This window comes from Parasteatoda tepidariorum, chromosome 9 (genome assembly GCF_982258835.1).
Source record: "Parasteatoda tepidariorum strain Cologne lab strain chromosome 9, Ptep-v5.0, whole genome shotgun sequence".
Classification (NCBI taxonomy): domain Eukaryota; kingdom Metazoa; phylum Arthropoda; class Arachnida; order Araneae; family Theridiidae; genus Parasteatoda; species Parasteatoda tepidariorum.
In genome coordinates this window covers 30909376-30922821 of record NC_141763.1, presented here as the reverse complement: position 1 = coordinate 30922821, position 13446 = coordinate 30909376, and the positions used below count along the sequence as shown (strand labels likewise).

Below are 13446 nucleotides of genomic sequence, written 5' to 3'. Positions count from 1 at the left end.
TTTAGATTTAAAAAGTTGGGAAAACATTTCTGTTGAGTCTGAATCATATCAAGTCAAGGGCTTTACCGTCTTCCTGTTATAACGAGAAATACTTTAGCAGTTTTCGAGTTTTGCTTTTTTAAGAAAATGTGAACCCAACAAATAAAAGTTAACGTTAATTTTTCGAAACTTTTCATTCGAATAATCACATTAAAAATGAATAAAATTTAAAAAAATTTCATTTTGATCTTCAATATTTTTTTTCTTCAGAAATTTAAATTTTTTTTAAAAATTGTCTTTAGGGGTCCTATGCGTTGCGGTTCCTTTAAAATGTGTGGCCTATTCTCGTTTATGTTACCTCATTGCAGACCTAATTATGGTATAGCACTAAAATATCCGCACCAAGAGAGTTTTATTTAAAATATTCGATACAAAAAATATACAAAAAATTCGCCCAACAGTCCCTTGTGAACTAGATGGTCCACGATTTGTGACTAACGGCGTGATGGTGACTATAAAATCAGCATCACGCACCTTCCGTTTTTATTTTCACGACAAGCTGGTACCTGCTCTAAAGCTGGGTAGATTCAAAGCCTAGACCCATAGCTTTATTTCATCATATCTTAGGAGTGAATTTAAAAACTTTTTGCGCACAAAACTCACTGTATAGTGTGCAAAATAAGAAACAGACCTCCCTGAATAAATTTTGATCTAATGACCGGATCTTCACGTTTTGTGACTCAATTTTAATGGTTCGAAGGGATGGCATAGGCTAATTAATGCAGACGATATTTTAACTTACGAAATCAGGCGCAAAATTTTACTTTCCCTGATGTACATACCTTTTTTCAGACGCATTTAGATTTTGAACCCCCAAAATATAGTGGGTTGCCGCAGTCTGGGGAATATGTTCCATATTGTTTGATCAGGAGAGCGATCCAAAGTTTGGATCCCTTAATTGTAATTTTACTTTTTGCGTCTTTCGCGATATATCCAGATCTTTTTAAACAAGTTGAAAAATTTTGAACAGAATTTAAAAATTCGTTATTCTAAAGACAATTACACGCAAAAAATTATTTTTCGTAGGCATTTATTATTTTTTATTATGTTATTAAATAATAGCTGTAAAAATTTTGAATTGTAAGGCATACAACTTCTTATTAAATTTTAATGTAGGTAATTTTGCATGGCAAAACACAAAGTTGAGTTAAATCGGTTGAATTGTTCCTGCGTATATTTAAAATTCGATTTCTCAGAAACAATTTAACCGATTTTGCTCAAATTTTATATTCTGCCATGTAAAATTACCTATTTCTAAAGGATGTAAAAAAATACATACCTCATAATTTAAAATTTTTCCGACTATTACTTTATAAAATAATAATAAAAATATTTACTAAAATATACTTCTTCCATAACATAATGGATAAACGAATTTCATAAATGTGTGCAAATATTTTTCAATTCGCTTAAAAAGCTCTTGAAATATGGTGAAATACGCAAAAAGTAAAATTAACATTATGGGAATCAACTGTTGGACCGAGCTCCTGGCCAAACTATTTAGACCATATTTCCTTGATTGCGGCTAACCTCTAGATTTTGGGGGTCAGAAATCTAAATTAGTTGGAGAGAAAAAGAAATTATTTAGAGAAAGTACGATTTTTGTCTGATTTCGTAACTTAAAATATCGTCTGCACTAAGTAATAAGCATTTTTGAGGTTATAGTCCTAGAACGTGAAGATCTGATCATTAGATAAAAAGTTATTCAGGATGGTCCGTTAAATTTTTGCACACTGTATAAAATTTCAATAATATCAATTGAATTTTTACCGATCAATGTTATAAGGTTGAATTTTTCAACTCTATTTCACTTGGTAGAGTTAAAAATATATTAAGTGCATTAGTGGATGTATCTGTATATTTATAAATCTTATTTTTTATTCATATAGTGTTTTTATTTTTAGTACTTTATTTACAATTTAACCGTGAAATTAAAAAGTTATAAATTCTGATTATTTTATTTTTGAAGAATAAAATTTATTTATTTATAAAATTATATTCAAGAATTTCTTTCTTTATCGAAAACAAAATAGCTAATTAAATTGTATTAGCATTTTTCTAATGTAATTAATGCTTGTAATCGTTTTTGATTTCTAGTAATTTATTTTTGTTCAATCATTATTTAGAATAAATTAAAATTGTAATCGACACCTAATTCTGGACAGCGACTAGTTGAATTGTATATAACTAACTGATGGTCAGCCCCAGTCTACCAGCAGCGACAAAAAATGACGCAAGCGGCCAACTCATCCTGGTGTGAGAGATCCCTTTGACGTCGGGCTAACAGTAAGAGATTTCCTGAACGCAAATGTGGTGAAATTTTATCGAAACAAATTTTCATAAAAGCACAAGATGGTCTTAATACTTGACAAATGTATTCCATTGTCTCCTAGATTGGGTTCAAAATTAAAAGGTTTCAGGCATGAAGAACTGTATTTAATATCATTTATGTGAGGTGTATATAAATAATTGTTTGAATGTTTAGTTTTGGTATTATTCAATTACAATCAAGTCTTGTAGATATGTTATTTGTACGTAGAGATTTTACATATAATTTTGAAATAAATTTGTCAAACTGACAATCAAACAATTTGCAACTACAGTAAAAAGTTTATGAGTCTCTAAAAAGTTTATGAGTTAACAGGTACGTAAATGTTTAACCATTGCTGATAATTTGCATCAGTTTTTCAGAGTGAAAATTTTTTTTATATGCATTTTCAACAAAACACTGTTGAAAATAAAAAATTAGTATTAAAATGTAAAAGGAAGTGATATAAGAAAAAACACGTTTTTCTAAAGGAGGAGGGGAGGCTAAAAGTCAGCTTAATTAAATTTTACTCAAGTCGTTTAAAAAATCTGGTCTTTTAAACCTCTACTTTTCCTTTTAACGTCTTATTTGTATTAGCTAACAACTATATATCTAAAATACATAAAATGAAAACGGAAAAGCAATAAATAAACTTTGAAAAAAAGTTCTTTAAAAAACTAGAAAAACTTCTATTAGCCCTGCTGTACTGAAACTTTAAGGCAATACTTTATGTTCAAACTTCAAAATTCTCATTCGATTAAAAATAATAATAAAAAGAAAAAAGAAACAATCTCACTAAATTTAACATTAGAAAATTATTGTAAACCTGATTCCCCTCCATCCAATAATAATGTCTTAAAAACTTACGTCATGCGCAAAAAAGCACTAATATTACTGCTGGTGATCATTATCACTCTTGGAGTTTGCTTTCGCAATTAAAATTGAAATTGGAGTTTAAGTTTTATTGACATTCTGTTATATTGTTTCAAGTTAAAGATATTCGATTTTCTTTTCAACAAAAAAAGTAGGTACACCGTTAGATTGTATTTCATTTTCTTTATTAAGTATTTAATTTACGTATTGTTATTTTTTTTAAGATTATCAATTAATATTACCATTTAACTTAGAAATCTAAAACTTAAATTTATGCTTGGGACGACACAACCTAAGGGACATTGATTATTATGCTCTCTTCTTAATTTCAATAAATTTTAAGTAAACACTGAAACTATAATTTAAATTTAACTATCAATATTTTAATTTATTACTCTTATTATTATTTGACATTAATTTTTTTTTGGATGTACGCGTTGCCTGAAGATTCATGTAAATAGTTCCAGAGACATTGCAAAAAAAAGCAAAAAGTACAATTTAAATAACTATTAAAAAATGAAATTAATACTAGCGTTAATTAAACTTGCATTAATATGAAAATATAGCTCAACTAATAAAAATAATATTTCCCAAATTGGAGATTTATTCATATTAAAATTTTTATGACGCTTCAGACTACTTATCAGGATTTTAAAATCCAAACTGTGTATTACTGTGTGTGTTTGAATCTGAGTTTTGCCAAACGTAGCATTTATAATGCTTTCTTCGCGCACTTTCGAGTTTATTTAAGGCTAGAAGATTGCAATTTAAATTTCGGTAACTTTCCAATTAGCTTAAGCTCATTAATTTCTAGACAGAATAATATGTGTTTTATTCGTTTTCTAACCACTATAAGTAGAATTTATTGCTTATAGGAATAATCTTCTATCGAAAATGTGACTTTTTTTCCTAGTAGCAGGAATGTTCAATTTAGAATTGGAACTCTGTGCTATATGTCAAAACATATTTTAATCGCTTTCTGTCCACTATTAGCACAATTTATTGCCACATTATTGGCTGATAGGAAGTCATCATAAATCGAAATGTTAACCCCTTCCCGACTAGCTAGTGCGCGAATTCAGACTAAACGTCTTATCGGGATGCATGCACACCGTCGCTTAAATTAATTACTTTTATAATTTTGCGAAAAAAGTTTAGATTTATTTGAACGTGAAAATCGCAAAGAATTAAATTGACATTAAAGGTTGACCCAAACTTTCGATCCTTCTCCTACCTAAACTATTGGAACCATATTTTTAATATTGTGACAACCAATTTAAAGGCAGGAATTGAAATCCTACTAAAAGGAGGCATGTTTTTTCAACGAAACACTTTTTTATTGTTGTCTGGTTTTATAATTTAAAATGTAGTCTACAATAATAAATTAGGATATTTAAGATAAGGCCCTTGAACCAAGTTTGGGTCACGGTTTAGAACAGCGGTTTCCAACTGGCGGCCCGGGGGCCGCATCCGGCCCGCGAAGCCTTTTTTCGTGGCCCGGGAACTAAAATATATTAGTTATTTTTTTTTGTGGGAAATTTTCGTACAAAATCTGTATGGGTTTAGAATACTTTTCTAGTTAACAAAAACCTAATTTCTTCGTTTCAATGAAATTTTACATACCAGCGGTGCAAAAATATTTATTTCTCAGGTTTTGCATTCAAGAAAATATTTATTCAAATACAAAAATAATCGTGAATGTTGCTCTTTTTTATTTCTTTTTTTTTTTTTTTTGTATTTTGTGAATATAATTTAGCAGAAATTTTCAGAAATTTTCTCGAAGAAATTCTCCGTTTTAACTTTTTGAAACCACTCAATTTCGGCGAAAATATTTACGCACACATTTATAAATTTAAAATGCACATATCTATTATCAGGTGATTGCAGTAGACAAACCTCAATTTTCTCATTGAACATTTTGTGTGCTACTGTATAAGTTTTATGTCTTAACAACTTGATATCTGTTGCACATCAATTGTTTAATACATAGCTGCACATTAAAGTTATTGTAGCCTGAATCATTTAATATGCAGTTTGATATTTTTAAAAATCTACTTCTTATTTTAATTTGTAATTCAATAGTTTTGTTTTGTACAGCTTGGTAAAAATCTGACAGAAATATTTAATGTTCCTTCAAACATAAAAGAGTCCTGTATAAAATTTTGATAAAGTTGCGGCCCGCCATTTGTGTTTTTAATTGTGGCCCCCGGCCTCATCTAAGTTGGAAAGCCCTGGTTTAGAACAACAGATTTATTATTTTAGGGAACTACCCTTTTTAATCCTGTTTTAAGTGGTTCATAATAATACTCTGTTATTATAAACCACTAATCATTACCGTGTAATAAAATACTCAGTCAGGAACAGTTTCTGCGATCATTAGTAAAATACCACGGATAACCCCAACTGTATCTAAGTATTAGATAGTATTGAATTTGTCTGTAATCTGCAATTTAATGCCCTGTTTTCATATTCATTTAAATACATTAAAATTTTATTTGACCATCTGATTCTGAAAAATTGTCAATTGTTTCCTGTATTTTTGAAGAAAAAACAAAATTTTAAAATAAAACGAGATTTAACGTTATATTTCTACGCTAATTATCTGGTACAATGTTGAATTTTTTTCTAAAATTAAAAAAGTGTCAAAGATTTTCTTTTTTGTAAATTGAAGGGCAATTCTTGAGTCCTCTACCCAACGCTATTCACTTAAGTAATTTTGTTTGAAAAATTGCTTGTTTTTCTATATCAATTAAGTACTTTAAAAATTTTCTTAATCCGACTGAGCGTTTCACATTTTTGTAATTTCGTACGGAAATTTCTACTCAATACACAACTTTTTCATTAAACAAGAAAAAAAAAATTGGATTTCCATCAGAAAATGAAAGAATTAAAAATGTTTTATGTTTTTTAGAAAGATTTCATGTTTAGCTGCCATGGTAAAGACTGTATGGCCTTTGTGGCAAATCTTCTTAGAGGGTTAATAACAGATGAGGTGGCCATCTGCTACAGTTTAACTGGAAAAAGTTAAAGTGGACAATTGAAAAACTCTTTTGAAAAGACTGACATTTACAAGATGATTAGAGGTAACTAATAATATATATATATATATATATATATATATATATATATATACACAGAAGAATTATAAAATTTCATTCGCATTTATTCATTTATTCACTTTTTTTAGATGTTTGCATCCAGTCTTTTGATACATTTAAAGAAAACTATTTTAAAGAAGCCTTAAAAGTGACTGGCTTTCACAAGCCAAATTTAGAAAAGGGAGAAGGTATGTTTTATTTTGTTTTTAAAATATTATTGAGCAGATAAATTTAATAGTACATTAATATATAATTTTAGTTCATTAATATATATTTTTCTTTATATATAAAAAACTTGTAGTTGATATTTTAAATTATTGGCAATTATAAATTATGAAAAAAAAATGAAGAGTTTTATTTGTGTAAAATCTTTTTGTAGTGACGTTTAAAAATATATACTTTTAAGAAATTTTTTTTCATTGTTAATAATTCATTAATGGTAATAAAAATACCTGCTATTATTTATTAATTATGTGTGATATTACATTTAAATTAATATAAAAATTCCAATAACAGTTAAATGATAATCTTATAAAAGTATTTGAAAATCTTAAATTTACTGTAAAATGAAATCCGATCAAAATTTTAAAAATTACTCTATGAATTTAGCGAATTCATGTGGAAATTTGAAATCAAACTAAATTCTGTAGCTCTGAAATGCTTACAAGTAGGCACGCAAACAAACTCAGGAGTAGACTTATTATTTTATTGTATATGGACAGGATGCGCGAATACTTTTATTTATTTTTATTGATTAGTTTCATGTTTAAATTATTAACGGAGTCACAGTATAACTTCATAGACAGATTCTGGTGCAATTGTTTTTTTTCCTCGTATTTCACTAAAAAAATCTGTTTAAAAAGATTTTTGTAGTTTTCCTATAGAAATTTCTATAAAAAAATTACCTTTTTTTTTCAAATTACGAAAAAAAAAAAAACAAATTTACTGTAAAATGTTTTGATCTGAATTATTATGCATATTTATTTGGTTTGTTCAAAGTCTTTACTCTTCGACGACTAAAAACTTTGATATCGAAATAACAACAAACATTATATTCAACAAGTTCAGCTCAAGCCAGAGAACAACGAAACCTGTTTTCCACAACCCTTTACAATGATCAACACACATAATGGGCATGAAGTTCTCTCGCTTCTCATGAGATGACAAGACAACCACAATTCTAATTTCTATGGTAAACACCATCTCTTGATCCACAATCAAAATAAAAATTTTAGATATCAACTGTACAGACTTTTACCGAACTGTGTATGATCTGATATGCAGGAAGAAAAAATCTTATTTACAAAGATTTTTTTAACAGTTTTTGTTTCAAAAAAATTCATTTACTATTTTTTTTTCCAGTAGCACGAAGAAATTTTCTACTAATCAGAGATCTTCTATAATATGATTAATACAGGGTTTCTGTTTGTTTTTACAGTGTAGTTTCAATTCCACTGATGTAAATTTTCCCATTTTATTTTTCAGGGAAACGAGAGCTGGAATAACCACAGTTGCTGAATGTTCTGAATGTTTGACAACTTCATTTTTTATTTTTGCTTCGACATATTTTTTATTTTTATATTGATGTGTAATTTTTTATTTGATACAACAATTATTTATGGAATAAATATTTGTTTAAAAATCTATTTATTGCTATTGTATTTTCTACATTTGAAATCCAATTGTTTTTGAGAAATTTTTAACCTATTTGAGCTACAAAATATAAAAACTGGCTTTTATTTTCTATAGATAATATTTTAAGAAGTGTCCCATTTATCTAGACAAAAAAAAATGCTTTTCCATAATATCAAAGAAAATAATATTAATGCCAGTTGTTAGCACTATGAATTAAATGTTTAAATTTTGTTTTATCCTGTTATATACTTAAAAATTAAGGTAATTTTTCTGTGTGTCCAATTTATTGATTTAAAATATAAGCGTTGCAAAAAAAAAAAAATTCAAATATTTTTAACATTCTTATTTTGTTGAACAAAAATTTGAACTATTTTAGCATTTAAATCTTAATTTTTATCATTTTTAATGACTTCCTGGTGATTATCAATTTTAACAGGAACTTTAAAATAAAAATCAGTATTAAAGAAGTGAGTTTAAAATTTAAATATATAAACAATATTTATAAACTTCATGAACAAGGAAATTTCTTATACGTAGGGAAATATGCAAACATTCTTTTTTAGCTCAAAGAAGAAATATTTGGAATTTTTTCGCTCAGTTCTTACAGCAAAGTAAGTTAGACTGATTAAAAATGACTATTTCCCCCAAAATAATCAAGCAAAAATGATGGAAAGGAGAATTTACCTCGGACTGAGAAGCTATAAGAAGAAAAATATAAAACAAATAATAAAACGCGCTGTCATACAATCGTGGGAGAGATGACATCACGTTCAGAATGACGTTTTAGCTGACGTACACTAGCAATAGTATTAAATTGCATTGTCAATGAAAATCTCATGACAAGGTAGATTTTAGCTGAGCATACGAAACGCTGCAAACGAAAACCTTATAATTACGTAGATTTAAGATGATTTTCATCTTAGAACTAGCTTTATTCAAGGTTTTTTTCCCGCTTGAAAACCTTAAGACAACCTCGTTTTATGGTTGTTATGTAGAAGGTTTTTTTCTAAGGTTTTGGATTAGGGTAATGTGCGTAGAATAGAGCAGATTGTCGCAGACCTCGTTTTAAGGTTAGAGGGTTTACATGTAAACCGTATAAAAACCCTTTTCAGGTTTACATGAAAAGGTTTTTGTTGGGTGAAAAAAACCTTATATTGCTATCTGGGAAAGGATATATTACTAAGAATAAAATAATTTTGAAATAGAAAAACAATTATATTTTCCCTTTTGTGCACTTTAACTTCAGGTGAACGCGTAGTAACAAAGATTCAAATCAACAATTTTGTCTAAAAAGAATTGTGTGTATCATAAATGTCTCTTGTGCATTGTAAATGATTTATCAAACATTAAAAAAAAATCCCATTTTCATAACATATTCTACATAGGAAGAAAAAGCGTAAAGTCTGTTTTGGTTGCACAAAAAGCAAGTTATATTACATTATAATCTACAAACTAGGAATAAATCAACTTTTATTTCTTACAATCATCACTAGATAAAGTGACTAGTACAAAACGAACGGTTAGTGGTACAGCTTGATTTCCACGGCGACTGCTATTTAAAACATCGCCAGGCTTGAATAATTTGCATTTAGTTTGTGGCTTCCATATCTAACAGTTTATCATGGTCACTGTAAAAATCGAGATGTATCCAGTAGTCTTATTTCAAAAATCGCTTTTTACTTCAAAAAACTAGAGTGGCACTTCTCTTTGATATAAAAATTAATTAAAAAAAAACATTTGTACAGTCGGCAAAAAAAAAAAGATATCACCCTGAATAACTTTCGTTCTAATGATCGGATTTTCACGAACTAAGTGTTAATCTTAATGGTTCCTGGGGGTGACCTCAAATATGCTAATTAATTAGTGCTAACTATTAATTAAGTTACGAAATCAGACACAAAAACGTACTTTCTCTGAATAAACATGTATTTTTTTTTAGATATTTGGATTCTTAACCTTCAAAATATAGGGGGTAGCCGCAATCTGGGAAATATGGTCCCCATAGTTTGGTCAGGAGAGCGATCCAAAGTTCGTACCCCTTAATGTTAATTTCACTTTTTACGTTTTTAGTCATATTTTAAAAACTAATAAAGCAATTCGAAGAAAATTTCACCCAGTCATAAAACTCATTTACCCAAAGATAATTTCACGAAAAAAATAATTTTTAATAATTGTTAATTATTTTTTATTATTTAATTAAATTAAGGATGAAAAATTTTTGAATTATAAGGTATGAATTTTTTTATACCATATTAATCTATATATTTTTCAATTGAAAAATCTAAAGTTTCAACTGTTTTTATTTATTAGAAGCTGAGAAAAATTAAAATTAATTATTTTTAAAAAAATAATTTGGCGACAATGAAGAAATGATTAAATGGAGCGATTAATATTAAAATGTGATAAACTTGCGAGGAACTTGACTTCGCGCGCTTAGCATAAAATTTCATTCATATTTTTTTCGCTAATAATCGTTTGCTTATCTTTTCATTTTTATTTTTTTAAGCTATAAAATATGACGTTTCTTCTTTAGTCGTCTAAAATTCTATTTGCAATTTAGTAAAGAAATTTGAATAAAACATTTTATTGAATAAAATACATTTTATTCAGAGAATGTGGAGTTTTATAAAAGCATGCTTCTGATAGAATATGATTATACAACAGATTGTGCTTCTTTAATGTGATTATTTTTTTTTCTCAATAACTGATAAAATTTCAATAATATACATACGAATGAATAAATTTGGAATAAAATATTCATCAATTTCTTGAATATATATTTTATAAATATTAATAAAAATACGCAGTCAACATTTTTAAGCATCTCTCACAACATCGCAAATTTCTCAAAATCTTATAGGGTAAACTAACCAGTGAAGGAATACTTAAGCTTAGCTTGTCTTTAAAAAAAAATCATAAAAATTTCAAAATTTGTAATTTTAGCTAAATGACGTATTTGTTATTAAATGCATGTCGACATATTTGTTATTAAATGCAAATTATGTAAAAAAAATTTAGATAACTTACATAATATTGTTTTAAGCTTTTGGTGGTTTAAATAATAAGTAGTAAGATAACCAAGTGAAGGAACAGTTCTTAAATTGAATAAACACTAAATTTTCCAGTGAATGAACACTTAATTTTGAGAATGTTTGATGCTCGTTAGGAATCCTTAGGCCACACAGATATCTGTCGCCCTGTAGATGCCTGAATTGACTGATGTTAACACAGGCGGGCATTAGGAAAAAGAAAATCTTTTAAGTTTTCGTGCCCCCATTTCAGTATCTTAAGGGCCTTACGAGCTCTATTTAAAAAGAGAGTATCATATCAGATATATATATATATATATATATATATATCTGATATATATATAACAAAAATAATCATAGTAGCAGTATTTGGTGGTAAATGTAGCTTATCGTAATAGAAGAATATGCGAACGTAAGTTTCAGAATGTATCGAAACATGTGGATGCTATTTGCTAATCATCTTTATCCAAAGAAAACCATGTAACGTAAATATCTAGCAAAATGAAGCAATTTTTTAAACAATGAATCATACAATATGCAACATATTATTTCAATATCTTATTCTTAAACATAACATATTTCAATGTTTTTAAAATGCCACTAAACATTCAGCAATTCATTGAGTTATAGAAAAAAGAAATCGTAAATTACAGAAAACCTTGTGAATAGAAACCTTGTGTGCATTAGAATTACTATACAATCTACATTTTATTTTTCATGCACTTTTTTTTTCTTCAAACTTTAATGCCTAGAAGACTCGATTAAAGCTGTAAAAATCATTATCCCTAAAATTTTGTATATAGCTATTATAAGTTATGTTAATTTGATTTTAGTATGAAATCCTCGAATAAACATAGCAAAAATATCATAATCTAAATAATATCAGATAAAAAGTTCATGTGTTTAAATTCTGAAAACTTATAAATCGATTCAAATTTTCTTTTCAAAAGAGATTAAAATAATTTTTTATTTTATTTATTTATTTATTTATTTTTGCTTTTTGGACATAAATGAACTTAAAAATTGTCTATTGCCTAGAAATTTCGAGGTGTTTTCTATTAACTATTAATTAAAACTCTCAGAGCAATCACAAAACATTATTTCAATTTTTTTACAGTCAGAAATTGGTTGCCTAGCAACCTAGTAAAATTAAGCGTTTCTTTTTTGAATCAGTCAAGGTTTATCTTAAAATATTTATTTGCGCAGGCGACTTTTTTTGGCGGTTTTCTGGACTATCGCCAAATATATAAACCTTTATTGCAACCCAATTTACGACCCAATTGTTTTAAAATTTTGTCTACCCCCCCTAATTCAAGTGTCTAGATTCCAAATATGTAAAAAAAAATACATGTTTATTCAGAGAAAGTACGTTTTTGTGTCTGATTTCGTAACTTAATTAATAGTTAGCACTAATTAATTAGCATATTTGAGGTCACCCCCAGGAACCATTAAGATTGACACTTAGTTCGTGAAAATCGGATCATTAGAACGAAAGTTATTCAGGGTGATATCTTTTTTTTTTTGCGGACTGTACAACACTTTTTAAAAAAAATACTATATAGAAATGTTATTTTATATTTTATTATTAAAATTATTTATCTTTAATTTTTAGTGAAACATTACTTACCATACGTATTATTGAAAATACTACTTATGGCAACCCTGGTGAGAGTAAATCCGGCGCATGCGCAGCAATTTCTACTTTCCCCACCTTTGAAATAAATGGAATGATCCAGTCTCAATCAGAGTCAATGTGGGAATCAAGGGCTAGTAAACTTTATAATCGCATTTGGATCGAAAGAGTTTTTCCAAAAAACTGGTCAACTGCTTATGTTATCCCCATTTTAAAGCCAGGAAAAAACCCCGAAGAAACTACTAGCTATAGACCTATTGCATTGACCGGCTGTCTTTGCAAGCTTCTTGAAAAAATGGTGAATCGACGCCTTATGTTTCTACTTGAAACCCAACATCAACTTTCTGAATACCAAAGTGGTTTCCGTAAAGGTCGAAGCACTCTTGACAATTTACTAAGACTTGAAACAGACATCCGTCATGCCTTTTTAAAAAATCAACATTTAGTTTCAATTTTTTTCGATATGGAGAAGGCATATGACAGAACATGGCGGTATGGTATACTTAGGGATCTTATTAATTGCGGAATCGGTGGCAACATGTTCTATTTTATCAAAAGTTTTTTATCAAACAGAACATTTAGGGTAAAAATTAATTCTGTTTTATCTGATATTTTTATCCAGGAAGAGGGTGTTCCTCAAGGTAGCGTTTTAAGCGTGACGCTTTTCATTTTAAAAATAAACGACATTTTACTTCAACTTCCTCCATCAGTTTATGGTGAATTGTTTGTTGATGACTTTCGGATATCATGCCGATCTACTGATATGTCACTTATTGAACGACAAATGCAAATAGCTGTCAATAAAATTTTAGTATGGACGACAGAAAATGG

The 13446-nt window shown here is 28.1% G+C and overlaps 1 long non-coding RNA gene across 2 annotated transcripts; it reads left to right on the top strand.

Annotated features, from left to right (window-relative positions):
• The first annotated feature begins 2078 nt into the window (after positions 1–2078).
• Positions 2079–7964, top strand: LOC147803481 (uncharacterized). Of its 2 annotated transcripts, none has more exons than XR_015429115.1 (4): positions 2079–2325; positions 6132–6303; positions 6408–6506; positions 7804–7964. It is a non-coding gene; the product is annotated as an uncharacterized LOC147803481 (long non-coding RNA). The 2 variants fall into 2 exon arrangements; XR_015429114.1 differs by lacking the exon at positions 2079–2325 and adding an exon at positions 3218–3371.
• Positions 7965–13446: the final 5482 nt, after the last annotated feature.